At 39.5% G+C, this 18790-nt stretch overlaps 1 protein-coding gene and 1 long non-coding RNA gene across 3 annotated transcripts in view; both read right to left on the minus strand.

Moving 5' to 3' along the window:
- The window catches only part of sash1 (SAM and SH3 domain containing 1), a 713255-nt gene that overhangs the window by 290424 nt on the left and 404041 nt on the right, over nucleotides 1-18790 (minus strand). The gene's annotated exons all lie outside the window — the stretch shown is intronic.
- LOC134298164 (uncharacterized) overlaps nucleotides 1-18790 on the minus strand; it is a 125316-nt gene that overhangs the window by 15385 nt on the left and 91141 nt on the right. The window contains exon 2 of the long non-coding RNA XR_010005118.1: nucleotides 1-18790. This exon is cut by the window's left edge and continues 15385 nt beyond it; it is cut by the window's right edge and continues 68279 nt beyond it. This is a non-coding gene — a long non-coding RNA (uncharacterized LOC134298164).

Below are 18790 nucleotides of genomic sequence, written 5' to 3' on the forward strand. Positions count from 1 at the left end.
CCCTGATATTATTGGCTAAGCCCAATTATGTTCTCTTTTGATTGCTGTTTACTAGAGGTGTGCATTGTTTCCTTTGCCTTGTAATTCGGATCAAATTTGTAAAATTTTGTACTTACGAGGCAATATCTGACAAATGGGCATGACCCATGCCAAAAATTTTAGAATCGAAACTTATCCTATACTTTTACATTTTAACTTTGTAAATCTCAGAAGATTTCCAAAGTCAGTTTCCTTTTCAGTGCAAGGAAGCAAAGCAAAGCTAAAAGGCATGTCTTAGTGCCTTGCCCTGCTTTTTTCTAAATTAATGGAGTCTCAGCATTAGGCGCTGGAAAAAGAGGGAACAATGTTTGCTGGGAATTCTGGGAAATGTAGTTTGGGATGGGAGGAGTGTTATTGCAGAGAATTGAAAAGGCCCTGTCCTAAATTACATTTCCTAGAATGAATCAGCATCAGAAAGCACCAATCAGGGGATCATATTTGTCCCTCGCTAATAGCAGCCAGTGAGAGTTCCAATGAATGGTTGAGTAGGACTGATGGATACGTCTAGTAAGTAAATCTCTATGCTGGGCTGGGAAGAAATCCCTAAATGGATGGGCCCCATACTATAGGGGAAGCATATTAATTAGTTTAGAGGCTGGATGACCATCTGTTAGTACAGTTTTGATGTACCTTTTGCCTGGAAGAAGGTGGTTGGACTAGATAGCTCTCTGTGGTCACCTCCAACTTTAGGATTCTATAGAAGTGTAGAATTGGTTAATATTGATTTCTATTGGTTAATATGAGAGACATTCGATGAGATAGCTGTTGTAACTTTTAAAAAAAGGTTTTTGTTATTTTTTTTTTAAATCTCTAAAATCAGTAGATGCATTAATATTTTTGAAAGTTCAGGGAAATGAACCCCTGTTATCTCCTGTCACTGTATAGAAAATTCAAGGAGATAGCTCTTGTGTTTTTTAAAAGAGAAATGTTGTTTATAAAAACTTTGAAAATTTCTCAAAAATATGTGGATAAGTAAAATGTTCTGAAATTTGGTGGGCTAACAGTGGTGAAATTGTTCTACCATTGTAGCAAGTTTCACTCCAATAGCTTTAAAAATGAGGGAGGGAGGAGCCCCTGAATTTTCCCTAATTATAGTAATTTATATGCAATTACTGCAAAGAAATAGTAACAAAATTTTGCTACTCTCGTTATAGTAATAAATTTTTACTAACTATACTTAGAAACACTTTAGAAATAAAATGCCAGCACCCCACAGTTTTGTAATGACTTTTGAACCATTTTAAATGGATCGCCTATCCCTACTGTTTACTTGAAGAGGAAGAAGACAAAACATCTCCACGTCAATGTCATTCCCCACTCACCCAACACCCTATTATTCCTTTGGCTTGTTTTTAAATTAACTATTGTTGCCCTGAAGGCTGCTGTTAATTAAAAGGAGATTTAAAGGAACTCCTGAAACATCTCATTTTTCACATATGATTTCAAAAAAATGCTTAGTGATTATTCTCTGTTGCTGTGGCATTCCATGGCTGACTTTATGCAGATATGAGACTTCTTTATAGTGGGAACTTTCCTTGATGTTTTATTAACATATCTTTTTCTTTCTCAGAGTATAATAGATTCTTATTTTCTACCTGAAATCAATGCTCTGTGGTGTTTCCAGTGCTGTGGAAAAATGAAAGGAACAAAAAAAGAGGTTGCTTTTGGGTAAAGCTTCTAGTGTGTTTGAAAACAATGATGAAGCTGTTAAAAACTTTAAAGTACTGGCAAAAGTATACTATAAATTATTTCAATTGTCAAACATTGTGGCTCCCTGCTACTTTGAATGTTGATGTTTCAGTCTAAGATCACTTATAATCTTTTCAAATAAAGATGTGAAAAATATTAAAAATAATACAAATAATGTCTGGTTTAAAAACCTTTTGTACCTCTACGTAAAGATTCATGAACTGAATGCATTTCTTTGTAAGATATTTCTCTGAGCTGATTTATTTATAAAGTGCATAGGCCACCTTTTTGGTTAAATACTGCACATTAGAATGGCTAACAATAATAGAATTCAAATAAATTCAACGTTTTAAAAAAACTGATTAAAAGCACAATTAAAACACTTAAGCAATAAATACAACCCAGCTGATATCTTCTTCATCAACATCCATGCTTAAAGCAAGATAGTTGTAATTTATTTATTTAGCGTCAAAAGCACTGCATAATTAATAAATTTAAAAGTGATGAAATAAAGGAAATCACAAGCAGCTAAATAGTTTTAGACCAAAAGCGGGCAACAGCGACCGCATTGTCCGTAGCTTTAAACAACAACTCCTCCGTACATGAGTCAGGACAATGTGGGCAAGCATATATATGCAGAGTTGTTTGTTCTGCTCCACAGTCACACAAGATGGAGGATTCCTCCAGGTAGTGCCATCTTACCAGGTTGTCTTTTGATCTGCCCACTTTGCTTCTGAGTCTATTTAGGGACTTCTAAGTTGCCCATTCTTGGTTTGCCCCTGGAGGAAGTCCCTCATGGGGGGCCATCCAGTTGGAATTGTCTGGTTTAGCTGCCCAGAGGGACACTCTTGCTGTTGCTGGAGCAACATCAAGAGGAGTGGTGGTGGTGGAGGAGTTGTAAGTCTTTTTTTACTTTCTGTTTGAGGGAGAACAAAGAGGAAGTCATTCATACAGCCATACTAAGACTTGGTATGGATTTCAGGGGCCCTCTGCTTCTGAGGACCCTTTCAGACAGGCCCAAAATGCAGAACCTATCTCAGTTTTACAGAGGCATAGATTTCTGCAATCCAGATAAACTGCTATCTGTTTCAGTGTCCCAGATTTTGGTGGTGGCCTTGATCCGTTTTTCTAGAAATTCAGGAGGACAGAAATCCGTTTTCGATCTGGGAAGGTGAAAGATTTATTTTTTTATCCAGCCCATTATTTAGGGGGGGGGTCCTAGGCTCTCCTTCCTGTCACTTTAGGCATTGTTTGTCCTTATATCTTTCATTAAGGCCTGGATTAAAAGCTTCAGAGTTAAGATCCCACTCTTTCTGTGATCCTTTCCCTTTTTTTCCTGTACAGGAGACCTGGGTTTAATGCTTTTCTAAAGCTGTTTCTACTCTAGAGGAAACAGGAGCTGCAGGTGCATGCACCGCACAGCTCTCTCCCTGCAGGAGGTGGTTTTTCAAGGCATTTTAATGGGCTTCCCATTTCCCAGGGAAGGAGCAGGGATCAACATGGAGATATCCTACCCTGGGCTTCCTTTAAAAAGCCCTCCCTTCTCTTAATTTGGAGGTACTGGAAAGGAGAACCAGCATGGTGGTGCTTTAGAATGCCTCCCCCCCCCTTGGTGCTTCAATCTCATTTCTGCTTCTAAATCAAGAGAGAAGAGGGACTTAAGAAACCCTGCTTCCTAGGATCCTTTCCTTTCTGCCTTTAGACACAGTCAAAAGTGACTGTGGTAAACGATAGCCTATACAATTTTCCTTTTCTAGAAAGCTTTTTAAAATTTCAAAAAAAAAAAAATCTGCAAGAGCTGTCAGAAAATTATTCAGGTCCATTATCCTTCTGGTACCATATTCCTGCAAAACACCTGAATGCCAATAATCTAACCCTCTTGAAGATCACAACACAAGATTTAAAAAATCTTCCCCACCGAGGTTCATTCACTATATCCAACATAGAAAACCAGATGTGATGTACCCCCTACCAAAAGAGTGGGGCCAGATACCAATTGGGGGAAACATAGTGAGGCCATGAAGTGCTCAGCCACTACCAGAAAGATTGGCCAGGTGTCAGTGTGGCTACTGAACTTCTCTCAGCACAAAAAGCCAGGGGGCAAAAATGCCACATTAGAGACAAAATTAGTTAGCTTAGGAAGGGAGGTTTCTGCACAGTGCAGGGCAGAGTGCAGAAAGTATAGCAACAGTTATTGCCCAAACATTTACTGTCAGATACACTCAAATACAAGTGGAATCCTATTAAATGGGGTGACAAAATTATGGGTACAGAATAATGAAAAGTACACATCTCATCCCCTCAAGTGCTGCTTTTAACTGCATAGAAAACTCAAGCTGGGAGGGATTCCCACCTTGTGTGATATAAGGTAAAGGCATCCAATCCTATATGATCTTGAAGGCTAAACAGCAGCCACACTGACACCTGGCTGTAAAGCCTTTGTAAATACTTAGATAAGAGAGTACCAATAGTCACCAGGTGCTGTGGGCAATATTTCAGAGGAAAGATCTGGAAAAACCATCTTTGAGTACTCCTTGCCTAACAAAACCTGATGAAATTCAAACTCATCATAATTTAACAAATGACTTGAAGGAACATACAAACATATGAGAAATCTTTCTAATGTCTTGCCTCATTCAGCAACCAGTCATTTAGCAGCAGCACTTTCTAACCTTATCTTCAAGAATACTCTAGCTCTCCGAACAAGGACAAACCAAGGAGTGTCACAAATGGGGATGCTGATCAGGAATTGGGTACTCTGGAGCCGTGTTGCCATGGTATACACAGCCAGCTGTCAAACTGGTTTGGGGCCAGGAGGTGTCTGCACTGCATGCCCCCAAGCCAGCCTGGTAGCTGGATAGTGTCCACATGGTCCAATGCTGCTGGAACCAATTAGGCACCAAAGACCACTGCCCTTACTTTATCCATTTCATTTCATTGTGGTGACTACTGGGGCATGAAAATGCTGGTGGTTGCCACTTAGCACCTGTTGATAGCTGGAAGGGAAAGGCAAAATGAACTCATAGCACCAGCTGTCACCACGACAGGCACTGAGTGGCAACCACCACCATTTCTGTGGTTAGCCCAAGGACAGGGGAGAAATAAGTACTATCCCCTGTCCTTGGGCTAACTAAGCCTGGGAAAAGTGGGATGGTATTGTGAACAGCTGCGGCTACTACCAAATAGGAAGTGGCTCAACTGTTTACATTGGTCAAAATGCAAGTGAACTCCAGAGTTACATAATTTTAAAAAAATGCAGCAGAAAGCTGCCTTGTGGTGAGTGGCTTCCACATATTGTGGGCATCTCAGTCCCTTTGCCCCCAAGCCAACTCATATGGTCCATATTCATGGGGTCTTGGATAACTTTATGCCCACTATTGCCAAACTTCTATAACTATGCCCCATATATCTAAATTTATTTAATCTGGAAGCCAAATGGTCTATTCTTCATTGTAACTATAGTGCATTTAACAGAAAGAAAATGTAAAATATTAAGCCACAGTGGGAATGTGAAAAATTACAGTAAAAAACTGCAGATAATCTAATACTTTTCCTCAGAGTAATTCATCAAAATAAGGTCTTCTTTATTGCAAGTAATGTACATTAAGAAAAATTTGGAATCATCAAGGCAGCAATATGAACAGTGCTGCAAGCTAAATTTACAATAGGACTATTACCCATACCATTAATAATGCTGATATTTTAGTAGTACTAATTGCATCTAAATAAATGTAAATAGCAATGTTAAAATATCCCTAGAATCTCTAGTGTAGGAAATCACAGTAAATGAACCAAACTAAATTAATGTATTATGTTTTATCCTTATAATATCATAGTTATTCAAACTTAGTTCAGGCTATGACAATGAAAACAATATTTATTAGTTATGCATAGAGCCTCAGATTATTAACATTGGTCTAATTCACATTGATTATGTGAGAAATATTTTAACTGACATAGGAATTGCAATGCAGATGAAAGGTTCATTGAAGTCGGGAGCTATTATGCCATGTAACTGTGTTGAGGATAATACGTTAAATTGAAATATATATTTGCTTTCACAGATTCAAGAATTCCATTTTTAGTATTTTCCTGGCAAGCTTCTGTCTGGCAAATGACTCCCACAAACCAGACAGTCTATTTCCATTCAGTTATTTGACAAGAACAAAACTTGCAACTACGGTGAGATGCAAACTAAGAGGAAAACCTTTGCAGGTTTTAGAGCACACAAACAAAAATTATTTTAGTCCCAAAAGTAAATGAAATCTGTCTTCAGTGTCTGAATTGTTCTAAAGTGATAGGCAATAACTGAGATGCCAAACCAGAGTAAACCTGAAAAGAAACGTTTTGTGGTCCATGATTGAAAGTGAACATAAAACAATGTCAGGTAGATGGATGCTTTATTGCTATTTCATATTTGAAAGTGGCAAACAAGGACAGAATGCAGCTGAGGATGTGAAATTGCAAGGCTTCCATCTATTTCAGGAGACTTGGCAGATGCAGCAAACCTTGTCTTTTGATCATGATCACACCCCCTGTGCCTTTCTACACATTGATCAGCTGTTCCACCTGATGAAAGCTTGTCAGGGGAAGCACTCTGGGGATTTATATTTATATGCACACTTTTTCTCACCATTACATATTTTTACTGTGGACCAGCTTTGAATGCAGAAAATAAAAGGATAAAGAAGAGTCCAATAACTAAATACAGTTGCACAGCAAGAAGTGAACTGATAACATTTTCCCAATTTTCAGAATGGAAATCTTCAACTTTTACTATATGAATCTGAAACCATCAGAACTATATCCCTGACAGCTATCATATCAATTTAAGATATGCAGGTTTCTCACCTTTTAACACTGTCAAACCTCTTTCCTGCTCTTCATGTTTTTCCCATAGTCCTTCATGTCTGCACACTTGTTTTTAAGCAAAAGAATCCAATCCTTTAATTGCAATAGTGTATTTTTGCTTATTCCTATTCAAGAGACTACAATGGAAAAGAATACCACAAAAGATCATAGAAAGCAAGAAGAAATGCTGGATCACCAGACAGGAAGAATAATTCAAACTGTCACAGCTATGTTCCCTTGGAGACACACAATTATCCGTATGGTATGCCTAACAGATAGTTATCTAAATAAGCCTTCATTTCAAACATTTCTAATGTGACTCCATAGTCTACATTGGTAACTTGATCTATTGCTCAGTAAGCAGGAGAGACCGAATCTGTTGACTAACAAAGTTGGAAAGATGAAAATGTAGGACCATTGTATTATGATTAATTTATAATCACAGCAAACCTTGGCTTGGAAACTAATTAGGTTTTACATGGTAAGGATGCCACTGTCATAAAACAAGAGGACCGTTTTTGCCCTGCCTCGCCCCATAGACCCACCTCCACCCCAAAAGTTTTTCCAACCTTTTAAAATTTATTTCTAGGAGTGCAAGGAGCTGGAGGGGAAACTGATTAGAATGTCAAGTGTAACTCTACACAGCCAATGCCAGATCTTAGTGTATGTTGTGTGTGATTTTTCATTTTGTTTTAAATAGACTATTGGCAGAAAGTCAAGTATGAACTAATCTGAACAAACCAAATGCTCCCAGTTCAGAGCTGTTATCAGTTGGGAATGAGCAGGAACCATACAAACAAGAGTTTATGTTCAAAGAATTAGAAACAGAAGAAGTTTCTTATGTTAATTTCAAGATAATATTTTCTGAAGGCGCTGTTTAGAATTATTTTAAATGTTCTTAGCTTGTCTGGTTTTAACAGATAAATTATTCAATATAATTTGTGTTTGTAAAAATTATTAAAAGGAAAATATTATTTCAAAAACCCAACAAATATATAAAGTAACTAACTAACTAACTAGCTATCCTGCTTCCCTGTTACATGTTTTTAGTTCCAGTGCCAAAAAACAATGTGATGCCTACTCATTGTACTGTGATGAAATTTGATCCATACTGCAACATTTCATAGCCATGAAATCTTATTTGGAACTACGACTAAACACAATTCTGTCATACACTGGGTTTGAAATTCAAGTTAGGTAAATAAAATAAAACTTCTGTTTCATAACCACTGGATTGGACTCTGTTCCATGTTTCAGAGGCCGTTCTGAATCATGAGTAAGGAAGCTCAAACATAAGTGTGGGCAATGACTGAACTGAACAATTATAGCTGTGTGATTGCTCTGCCCTAGGTAAAGCTTCCTCTGAATGCATGGCTATTGTGGTCATGTCCGCTCAGGTCAGAATGGGGGTGCATGATCAACAAAAGGGTGGAAGTTGTTTTATCTATCCCCTTCTTCTTCATCCCATGGGTGCTCCATTACAACCTCACCAGACATGACAGGTGATGGCCAGATGCTCACAGGAAAATCCATGACTGGTGAGGACCAGTAGTGATGACAAGCAGACAAGGGGGCAGCCCAGCAAGGCCAGTGCAGTCTCTGCTCAGCAAAACACCAATATGGTGCCACAGAGAGTACGGCCTATGTGTGTGTGACTACCATCATGATCAATCTGGGGCCAGTCTGGAGCATAAGGCTCTGGACTGGCTCTGGATTAAATGGATAATGGTCAGAAACAGAAAGAATGGGGATTGGGACTTATGAAGTTACAGCACTTGTGCTCATATACTCTGTCTTGCATTGCCATGATTAAAAATTCCAACATAAATGTCTAATTTTCTTGTCAGTCATGGCAGGCCTCACACTGGATCATTTTGCTTGATTGAATAGTACCTGAACACATTTTAACAACTTTTGGAAAAGGAGGCCCAGTTCCTGACCATGTTCTCAGATCCCAACCCCCTTCTATTTCCTGTTCCAGATGAGAGTTGGGTCCAGGCCCACCCCAATATGAAATTACTCATTATACCATTGATGTTGTGACTCAGCAGCAGAGTGAAGATGAGGAAGGGATTTTGGTTTACAGATGCAGGTATCAGATGATGGGATGCAAGATAAATTTCAAGATGATGCCGTGGGGAATTATGGAATTCAGACACAGGCTGGTTCAGAAGTATAGCCTGTGGATGAACTCCAGATGCAGCCTGTCACAGATGAGAACCAAGGAAATATTCCCATGGGAAATAATGAGCTTGATCCGTCTCAGGCTCAGATTCAGGTTCAAGATAATGGTAATGGGGAATTTGGCCTTGACGGTCAGGGTGAGTCTGAAGGCCCGTTGCTCTCTCAGGTTTACAATTGAACGGAATGTCACGGCGAAGTCTTAGATTAGCTGGGAAAAAGGAGGCCAGTGGAGGGAAAAAGAGTGCATTTTTGGGTTGTTTTTTAAAACATTGTGTTGAACGGCAAATCTTTGTCAAAGCAAATTCTCTCTTCATCAGGGTGGATGGTCTATGTCTTCATGCTACTCCTGCTTTGGATATACTCCTGTTTGAGAATCCTCGTAACCTTTGGATTATTGTATCTTTGGAAATGGACTCTTGCTTCTTGTCTATGGATTATTGGATTTACTGACTCTATTTTACAACTACCTCTGAAGCTATATTTCTGCCTGCTTTGATACTATATATATTCTGCTTTTGCTCAATAAAATTACAAAAGACTATCTCTGTGTGTGGCCTGGTGTCTACAGCAAGGTGAACTAGTCTGAGGTGCGACAATTGACCAAGTTTGGGCAGGCAGCATAATTGCTAGCTGGAGCTCACTCTACCAACATAATGGGCCAAGACCTAAAGTCCTAAGTCTTGCTTTTAAAAGACTACACTATGCTGAATTATCTGAATGCAACCTGGCGTATACTCCACAGGACATCCACATAGACTAGCAAGGAAGTGTCCAAAATAATTTTGTAGTTCAGATGGTCAGCAAGGCTGACAACCATCAATGTGGGTGCCCTCCTGCTGCTGTTTCACTGGCCAAAAACAACCCCCTTCTCATTGATCACAGCTGGGCTGGCAGTGTCAGGGAGCTGCTTCTAGCTGGTGAAACACTGGTGTGTCTTTTTGTGTGTGACACTAGATTGCCCCAATGCCTCAACAGTCAAACTCCCTATTCAGGAAGTCAGGCTGACTCCATCTCTGTTAAGCTTTAGGTAGGCAGTCATAACAGACACTTTGAGTCTCCTTGTGGAAGGAAAAAGCGAGGTATAAATCATCATCATCATCATCATCATCATCATCATCATCATCACAGTACTGTTCACATGGCATTCAAAGTTTGAAATTGTGGATTTAACTGTTTTAAAATAGGATTCTTTTAAACTTCTTTTAGGGATTTGCAAAAAGTATTCTAATGTTTTTGTAAAATGTTTTATCTCTATATTGTTTTTATTGCTTTGTATTTTTCTGCTGCTTTGGGGGGCCTTGAGAAGTTGTAGGTAATACAGAAATGTTTTCAACAAACAAACAGACAAACTCCTTATATGATGGGGTGGAGGTTCAGACTTTTCTTACATCAGCAATAGCACCCTCTGAATGAAGCTCTGCTCAAAACATGGCTGTCAGCAGAAAGGCGGTAAAGAAGCAATTTTCTTGCCATTTACCCTGCAGTCTTCAGTGCCACCTCCCACTCTATTTTAGATGGCCTCTTATCGTCCCAGAGAAAGGAAAATGAATGAAAATCACCTACTCTGTCATTGCACCAGCAGGATTCCTCTGCTGGATTGAACACTACTTGTGAATGAGAAAAAGCATTTTGGTCCAAATTTGTTTGTTGTGTGAAACATATATCACAAACTAGCTATGATCAGCAGAGTTTCCTGTCTCAGGGAAGTTCAGTGTGTTTCATGTTTTTAACATGCCATCCTATTTATAATTGAATAGTTTCACAGAAGCACATGAATCTACTCTTAAGCGGTTACGGAACAGAATGTTTACAGCACTTGGTTTATATGTGGCTCCTTATTTTCCCATTGATAACACTGTAAAATGGTAAAAACAAATTTCATCTCATCACCTGGCATATGAAAGGCACTCTACACCTTGGCAAAGCCAATTAATTTAGGAGATGATGATGAAGACGCCTAGTGCTTAAAGGGTTTCTGAGGAACTGACATGAATCATGCTACAGTATAGGTAAGAATCCTTGAAGGCATTCTAAAGCTTTTTATATTATTACACATTACCAGTTACCAGCTGTCAAGAAAATCCTACCCTGAAAGATTGCTACTAGAAGGCAGGAGTCTTTTCTGTAGATAGGATGCTATTATCACTACCGTAATGAGAACTGTCACATACTCATATCCGCTCCTTATGGGAAACAGCTTTACAGCACTAATATAAAAATGTATATAGTTAAATTGTGGTTATATTTTTCTCTTACTAACCTACTTTTGCTGTTCCAGTCTAAAAATAATATTTTTAATAAAGTTTTCTCCCTCACACCAAACATTTTATTTTCATCTTTTGCTTTAGATGGCATTATCTTTGAAGATGAACTATACTTGCACTGTGACTCTGATCCAGAGCTTTAGGTCTACTCCATTTAACTCACTGAGATTCCCCACTGACCTTGGATTTGAGGGAGACTGCAGTGGTGGCAGAGATTCAGAGATATTTAGGATTTTAAAACCAGCAGGGAAGTCCTTGCTGATACAAGAATTTTATGAACACATCAAACTTCATGGGTGGTTTGGAAAAATTTGACAAGTGAGGATCACCTGGCTGATCTAGGGTATAAGAACCAAAAGTAATCACCGTTTCTATATTAATCTGTGAAGGACTACTGAAATATTTAGTTAGCCACTGCTTTGATTAATTAATTAAACATTTTAATAAATTAGAACAGGCTCCTAATTGGGTAAGTAGAATACAATGTCTTAGAAGATGCAGTTAAGATCATCTGGGGAGGCCCTGCTCTTGGTCCTGCCTGCTTTGCAAGTGTGACTGGCGGGGACGAGGGACAGGGCCTTCTCAGTGGTGGCCCCTCAGCTGTGGAACTCCCTCCCTAGCGACATTCATTCAGCCCCCACCCCCCTAGACTTCAGAAAGAAAGTAAAACGTGGCTCTGGGATCAGGTTTCAGAGAATAGCTTAGTGCAATAATGGATTTGGCACATGTGCAATGACTACAGAATGGCCTTGGACTACCCTGTTTCCCCTAAAATAAGACATCCCCAGAAAATAAGACCTAGTAGAGGTTTTGCTGAACTGCTAAATATAAGGCCTCCCCCGAAAGTAAGACCTAGCACCGTTTGTGTTTGGAAGCATGCCCGCCAAACAGAACACCAGAGCATGCAGGTTTGGTAAATGTACGTACCATAGATAGTTGTACATGGAAATAATGGTAGTAACAAGAAATTCTTGATAGGATTCACAGTTTGTCTGGTTATGCTGGTTTGTGATGACAACTACTGTACAGTATATAATAAATGTGCATTTTTTTTTGTCCAACAATAAATGTGAACTCTTCTTCATGGAAAAATAAGACATCCCCTGAAAATAAGACCTAGAGCATCTTTGGGAGCAAAAATTAATATACTCTGTTTCCCCGAAAATAAGACATCCCCGAAAAATAAGACCTAGTAGACGTTTTGCTGAATTGCTAAATATAAGGCCTCCCCCGAAAGTAAGACCTAGCAAAGTTTTTGTTTGGAAGCATGCCCAGTGCCTGCCAAATAGAACACCAGAGCATGCTGGATTGGTAAATGTACATACCAGTTGTACATGGAAATAATGGTAGTAACAAAAAATTCTTGATAGGATTCGCAGTTTGTCTGGTTATGCTGGTTTGTGATGACAACTACTGTACAGTATATAATAAATGCTCATTTTTTTGTTCAACAATAAATGTGAATTCTTCTTCGTGGAAAAATAAGACATCCCCTGAAAATAAGACCTAGCACATCTTTGGGAGCAAAAATTAATATAAGACACTGTCTTATTTTCGGGGAAACACGGTAAGACACTGTCTTATTTTCGGGGAAACACGGTATGATTTTGGACGGTGTGATTTTAAAATTGAATGTCATGTGTTTAAATGTTAATATGTATTAATTTTTAATGCAATCTATTTTAAGCTTAATTTTGTATGTATTAAGGCATTGAATAATTGCCACATGTAAGCCGCCTTGAGTCCCCTTTGGGATGGAGAAAGGCGGGGTATAAATAGGGTAAATAAATAAAATAAATAATACACCAGTAAATGTTCCTTCCTAAAGTTACAATAGGTCTTGATACAATACATGCATATATTATCCAAAAACATGGAGAAATATTGTTCCAATTTTAGAAAATTTATTTTGTTCAGTGCAAATTACTCCGTAATAGGGCGACACTGGCTGAATTTATAGAGGGAAAATAACACAGATTTATTTCGGTCTCAGTCCTGGCATGTCATACAAGCTTCTCCACAGTTCAGTTTGAAATCAGATCCTTTATATGCTTGAAGGCTTTTTATCAATTTCTTTAAAACCTTGGTATTTTTCCCACTGATTTTGAGGAAAAACCAATATTTCTTTTCCTTTTTACAGTGTGTCTTGCAGGCAGGATTGAGCCTGGAGTGAAAGTGGGGAGGTTGGGAGGTGAGAGAAGAGGCATGTCAGGAAACTGGTTGTATTTATGACATATAAGAAAGGTCAGCATACTTTTTTTCTTTGTACTTCTAATGTATGTGAAAGTTTGAATTTTGAAGCTTTGAAGCTTTTCTTGCCTTTAATTTAGCTTTCAGTCTTATTTGGCAGATATCCTTTACAGTGAGGTTGCAGGAAAGAGATAGCCATCTTCCTGGAATTAGCACTACTGAACTCAAAACATATTTATTTGATTTATATGCTGCCTTTCTCTCAGAGCAGGATCCAAGGCAGTTTCCAAATTAAAAACATTTACAATAAAATTGAAAAACAATTAAAATTGGTTCAAAAAACAGTTCAAAATAACATAAAACACACAAACATTTAAAAAACAAATAAACCATCTGTATATATAAAAGAGTGATGGCATCAGGGCAGCGGACAAAACAACAAAACTACAGGCCCCCCAACCTCGAAATTTGACAACACAACCCATCATCCACGGCTCTAGGTTGATACAACAAAAAGAAAAGAAAAATAAAGTCCTAATTAGAGGGAGAGGAATAATTGTTTTTATCCAATTGCTGCCAGTTACAAGGCTAAGTTCTGCCCACTTGGTCTCCTAGCAACCTACTCAGCCCAGGGGAAAGGCACAAGAGTTTGGAGAGACCCCTAAGGGCCATCCAGCCCAAACCTTTCTACTATGCAGCAGGACACAATCCAAGCATTCACAACACATGGACAACGTATAAATACTATACAATACTACACAGGGACATAGACCCCCTCTACCCTCACCACTTTCACAGTACACAAACAACCAAATGCATACTAAATATAAAGGCAACCATACAACAGACATTCAATACCACCACTACCTCAACAATTTCTTACCAACACCACCAGACAATGCCACAGCAACATGTGGCTGGGCACAGCTAGTGTGAGTATAAAGAAGGGTGGAGGTCACAGCATAAATACAACCTAATGTAGACTGACCAACACCACCAGACTAAGCCACAGCAATGCGTGGCCGGGCACAGCTAGTATCTAATAAAATACCATCCACCCCAGTATATACATCAAAAGCCTGCTCATATATATAAAAAACCTTTGGCTTTATGTGAAAGGAAAGCTGGGAAGGGCCAGCCTATCCTCCTGAGAATGACAACCACTGAAAACCATACTTACCAAGCTACCCCATCTACACTGCTATAACATGCTGTTTGAAACTATATTATGGCCCCATCTACACTGCATTATATGAGTTTACACTGACCAATAATGCAGTTTCAAACTGCATTACGGTATGGTGAGGCCCATGTTAGTAGAAAGACTGAAATAAAACCTTCCCCTGAAGATCTTAAAGCTCTCGCAGGTTCATACTGGGAGTACAGATTATCTTTCAGATAATCTGTATTCAAGACATACCGGTCTTTATAGGTCATGACCAGCACTTTGAATTGTGCTGAAACAAGTTTATTTCTGAGTAGATCTGTATAAGATTGTGCCATAAGCTTTTCTATTCCTATTTTTACTTGAAGCAAGTTAGCCCCACTGAACTCATGAGAAAATATAGAACAGGCATGGCCAAACTTCAGCCCTCAAGGTGTTTTGGACTTCAGCTCTCTACTGGTTGTTTGGAATTGTGGGAGTTGAAGTCCAAAATAGCTGGAGGGCCATAGTTTGCCCATACTTGATATATAATCATAGAATTATAGAGCTGGAAGAGGAGGCAAGCCATCCAGTCCAACCCCTTCCCATGCATGGATAGGCTAAAATTCTGGATACATTGGAATGTGTGTGTGAACGAATTCAACAATATCAATGGGAAGAAGGGGGACCAAGTGGGTGAGCACATATGTGCACTGCAAACATGATAAACTGAGCAGGAAAAAACCCACTGAAGCTTTGATTTCCATTGCCATGTTGATGGAAATAATTTGACTTGTTTTTCCAATTCCAGGATGGATTAAAAGGGACAGATGTGGCTTGAGAGCATCTGAATGGGATCAATAACAATCCATTCTGAATAAAGCCTCTAAGATAGATTTACCTATTACGTACACATGCCATATCTATAAGCAATTACAGTGGCCTTTTGGTATCCCCAGGAGTTTAGTTCTAAGACAAGGCAAAGTAAAATAATGTCCCGTATATAAAATGGTAAAATCTATGTGGATTTTTTGGATTTGAAAAACATATATATGTTCAAGCTGTGAAGGGTAAAATCCATGGATGCAGAATCCACAGACAGGTAAGACCAACTATTCATTAGTTTGGGCAAATATCAGTGTACATATTTTAATACAACTGTTAGTCATTTAAATGAAGAAGAAATGTTCCATGTCTTCATCTAATCATTTTTGGTTGTATTGATAAGGCTATATTTTGACTTGACATATTTCATGTATGTTCAAAAATTACATACAATAACGAACAACTAAATTAATACAAGAATCTGGCCTGCTTTGGAACTGTGGCTGCCGAGCAACATTTGAGTTATCATTTTTTTTCTTGCTTTAGAAAAATACTAAAGCATTGTGGATAGCAATAACGATGTAGGTAAAATTGAAGTTATCTGAAAAGTACAGATGCCCCTTTTGACTTCCGATTCCATCAAGATGGAAAGAAAATTCATACTCTGAATACATCCCATCAACATCGACAAAAAAGTATAATTACAACCTCTTTTAAATTTTTGCACTGGATCTCAGTTTTGCATGTTACTTCAAAGATGTTATTTCACATTAAAGTTTAAGATTAAAAAGTGTCTTTCATTTGATGAAATTACATTTCTTAACAATAATTTGTGAGGTAACATGAAAGCTAATCTGATCTATGTTAGGGTTAAATGTCAAAGTCTTCAATTCTGCAACTTCACTGAGTTAAAAGTAATAACTTGGAAGCAGGCCCGGTACGTTGAATACGCCTTGGCGTCGGGCGCAGGCGAGGGGGGGCGCTGTGTGGAGGCCTCGGCAGCACCCCCGTTTTGCTCCGGTCATGGTGTTTGTCCAAATTGTCCTGGCGCCGGCAATGGAGGCCCTGCATGCAGCGCATGCGCACAAAGGCACAGGACTGGCATGCCATCGCCTAAAATGGACGATGGGGCTTCTTTGTCCTGGCGCCGGCAATGCAGGCCCTGAGTGCAGCGCATGCACAGGACTGGCATGCCATCGCCCAAAATGGCCGATGGGGCTTCTATGCGCATGCGTACAGGACTCCCGTCAGCCATTTTGGCTGTTTTTGTGCAGGCATAGCCTCCAGCCACCCACCACGTGGAGCAGCCAGCCAGGAGGTGCTAGGGCCCAGCTGACTGATCGTAGCAGAGCAGCTTCTATCTTGCTGTTAAAACCATCTCACTTGTGCCTGCCTGCCCAGTCAGTGCCCACCTTCAGGTCAGTCAGCAGCAGCAATGCAATGCATACAGTTATGATAAAAAAATTGTTTTTGAATATATTTAATTGATGTTTTTTTTAATTTACAATTAAAAATAAAAGAAAAAACATGGAATTCGTGGTGAGGGAGGGGGGATTGGGTGAGGGGGAGAGGATCGGTATATTCCATTGGATCTTTGGTTCAATGAGTCTAGTCTCTTTGTGGAGCAAGTTGCTGGATGTAGAGGAGTAGTTGTTTTATTTTATTAGGGGGCAGATTGTGCCCCCCCTTTTATATTGCCTGGGTTGGCTATTTCTTATTTCAGTTATGGAGTTCCTTCAATCTGTGTCTGTCCTTTTCTTATATATTCCTGTTTCTTTGATTGGTTTTCCATGATGCTTCTTCATCAGGAAAGTCAATCTGTCCATGTTCTTTATTTCCCATATCGTTGATTACCATTTTTTAAATGTTCCCTAACTGGCTGCTCTCCTCATCGCCACCATCCTGATTTACCTTGATTCAGACCGCTCCACATGGAGCTGGAGCTAATAGAGGGAGCTCATCCGTGCTCTCCCCAGGTTGGATTCGAACGGGGAAGTCATCAGTCCTGCTGGCACACTGTGCTATTGGGGGCTCCCACCTTCCCTATGATTAGCAGGTTAAAGAGCTGGGTCTGTTTAGCCTGCAGAAGAGAAGGTTGAGAGGAGACATGATCACCATGTTTAAATATCTAAAAGGATGTCTTAAGGAAGAGGGAGCAGGCTTGTTTTCTGCTGCCTTGGAGACTAGGACTCAATGGAGCAGTGGGTTCAAATTACAGAAAAGGAGATTCCAACTGAACATTAGGAGGAACTTACTGACTGTAAGAGCTGTTCAGCAGTGGAACTCACTGCCTCATAGTTCAGTAGAAGCTTCTCCTTTTAAGGTTTTTAAACAGAGGCTGGAAGGCCATCTTTTGGGGGTGCTTTGATTGTGCTCTTCCTGTATGGCAGGGTTTTGGACTGGATGTCCCATATGATTCTATGATTAGCTGACTGGTTGTTTCTGACCTCATCCTGAGTAATCCAGTTTATGTGGGTTGGGTGTCTCCATTAAACTGTTTTGGTCTATGAAAGGATGAACTAACTGGATTTCCTTTGTAATGATTTCATTTGGATGATTTCATTTGAGTAGAGCTACCTAAAGTGGGGGCCCTGATGGCACAATGTGATAATGTGCTGAGCTGCTGAACTTGCGGCCCACTGTTAGCCCCAGCTTCTGCCAACCTAGCAGTTTGAAAACACGCAAGTGTGAGTAGATCAATAGGTACCGCTCCAGCGGGAAGGTAACGGCGCTCCATGCAGTCATGCCGGCCACATGACCTTGGAGGTGTCTATGGACAACACCGGCTCTTCGGCTTAGAAATGGAGATGAGCACCAACCCCAAGAGTCGGTCGCGTCAAGGGAAAACCTTTACCTTTACCTACCAAAAGTTCTGTGTTCATGCTAGGTGAAAGATTCTGTAAATTGTACGGAAGGTAACCTTGCCCAACTTTCATGATGGGCCTGAGGTTATTATGGAACTTTTCTCTATTGGATAGAAGGAATAATAAGCAGATATTGGCAAAATATTTAAGAGACATTTATTTATGGTAATTTCTTTATGACTGATCTACAAACCATCAGCTTTTTTTCCTTGTCAGAAGCGACTTGAGAACATACTGCAAGTTGCTTCTGGTGTCAGAGAATTGGCCATCTACAGAGATGTTGCCCAGGGGATGCCCAGATGTGTTACCATCCTACTGGGAGACTTCTCTCATGTCCCTACAAGCTAGAGCTGGCAGACGGGAGCTCACCCTGTCTTGCAGATTCGAACTGGCAACCTTTAGGTCAGCAACCCAACCTTCAGTTCAGCAGTTCAGCTGGCACAAGAGTTTAACCCATTGTGCCACCATAGCTCCTATCTTCAGGCCTTGGAAAGTTTCCAGGAAAAATAATGAGTATAGTAGAGTCTCACTTATCCAAGCTAATCCTTGGATAAGCGAATATCTTGGATAATAAGGAGGGATTAAGGAAAAGCCTATTAAACATTGAATTAGGTTATGATTTTACAAATTAAGCACCAAAACATCATGTTATAAAACAAATTTGACAGAAAAAGTAGTTCAATACGTAGTAATGTTATGTTGTAATTGCTGTACTTACAAATTTAGCACCAAAATATCAT

This window comes from Anolis carolinensis, chromosome 1 (assembly GCF_035594765.1).
Source record: "Anolis carolinensis isolate JA03-04 chromosome 1, rAnoCar3.1.pri, whole genome shotgun sequence".
Lineage (NCBI taxonomy): Eukaryota > Metazoa > Chordata > Lepidosauria > Squamata > Dactyloidae > Anolis > Anolis carolinensis.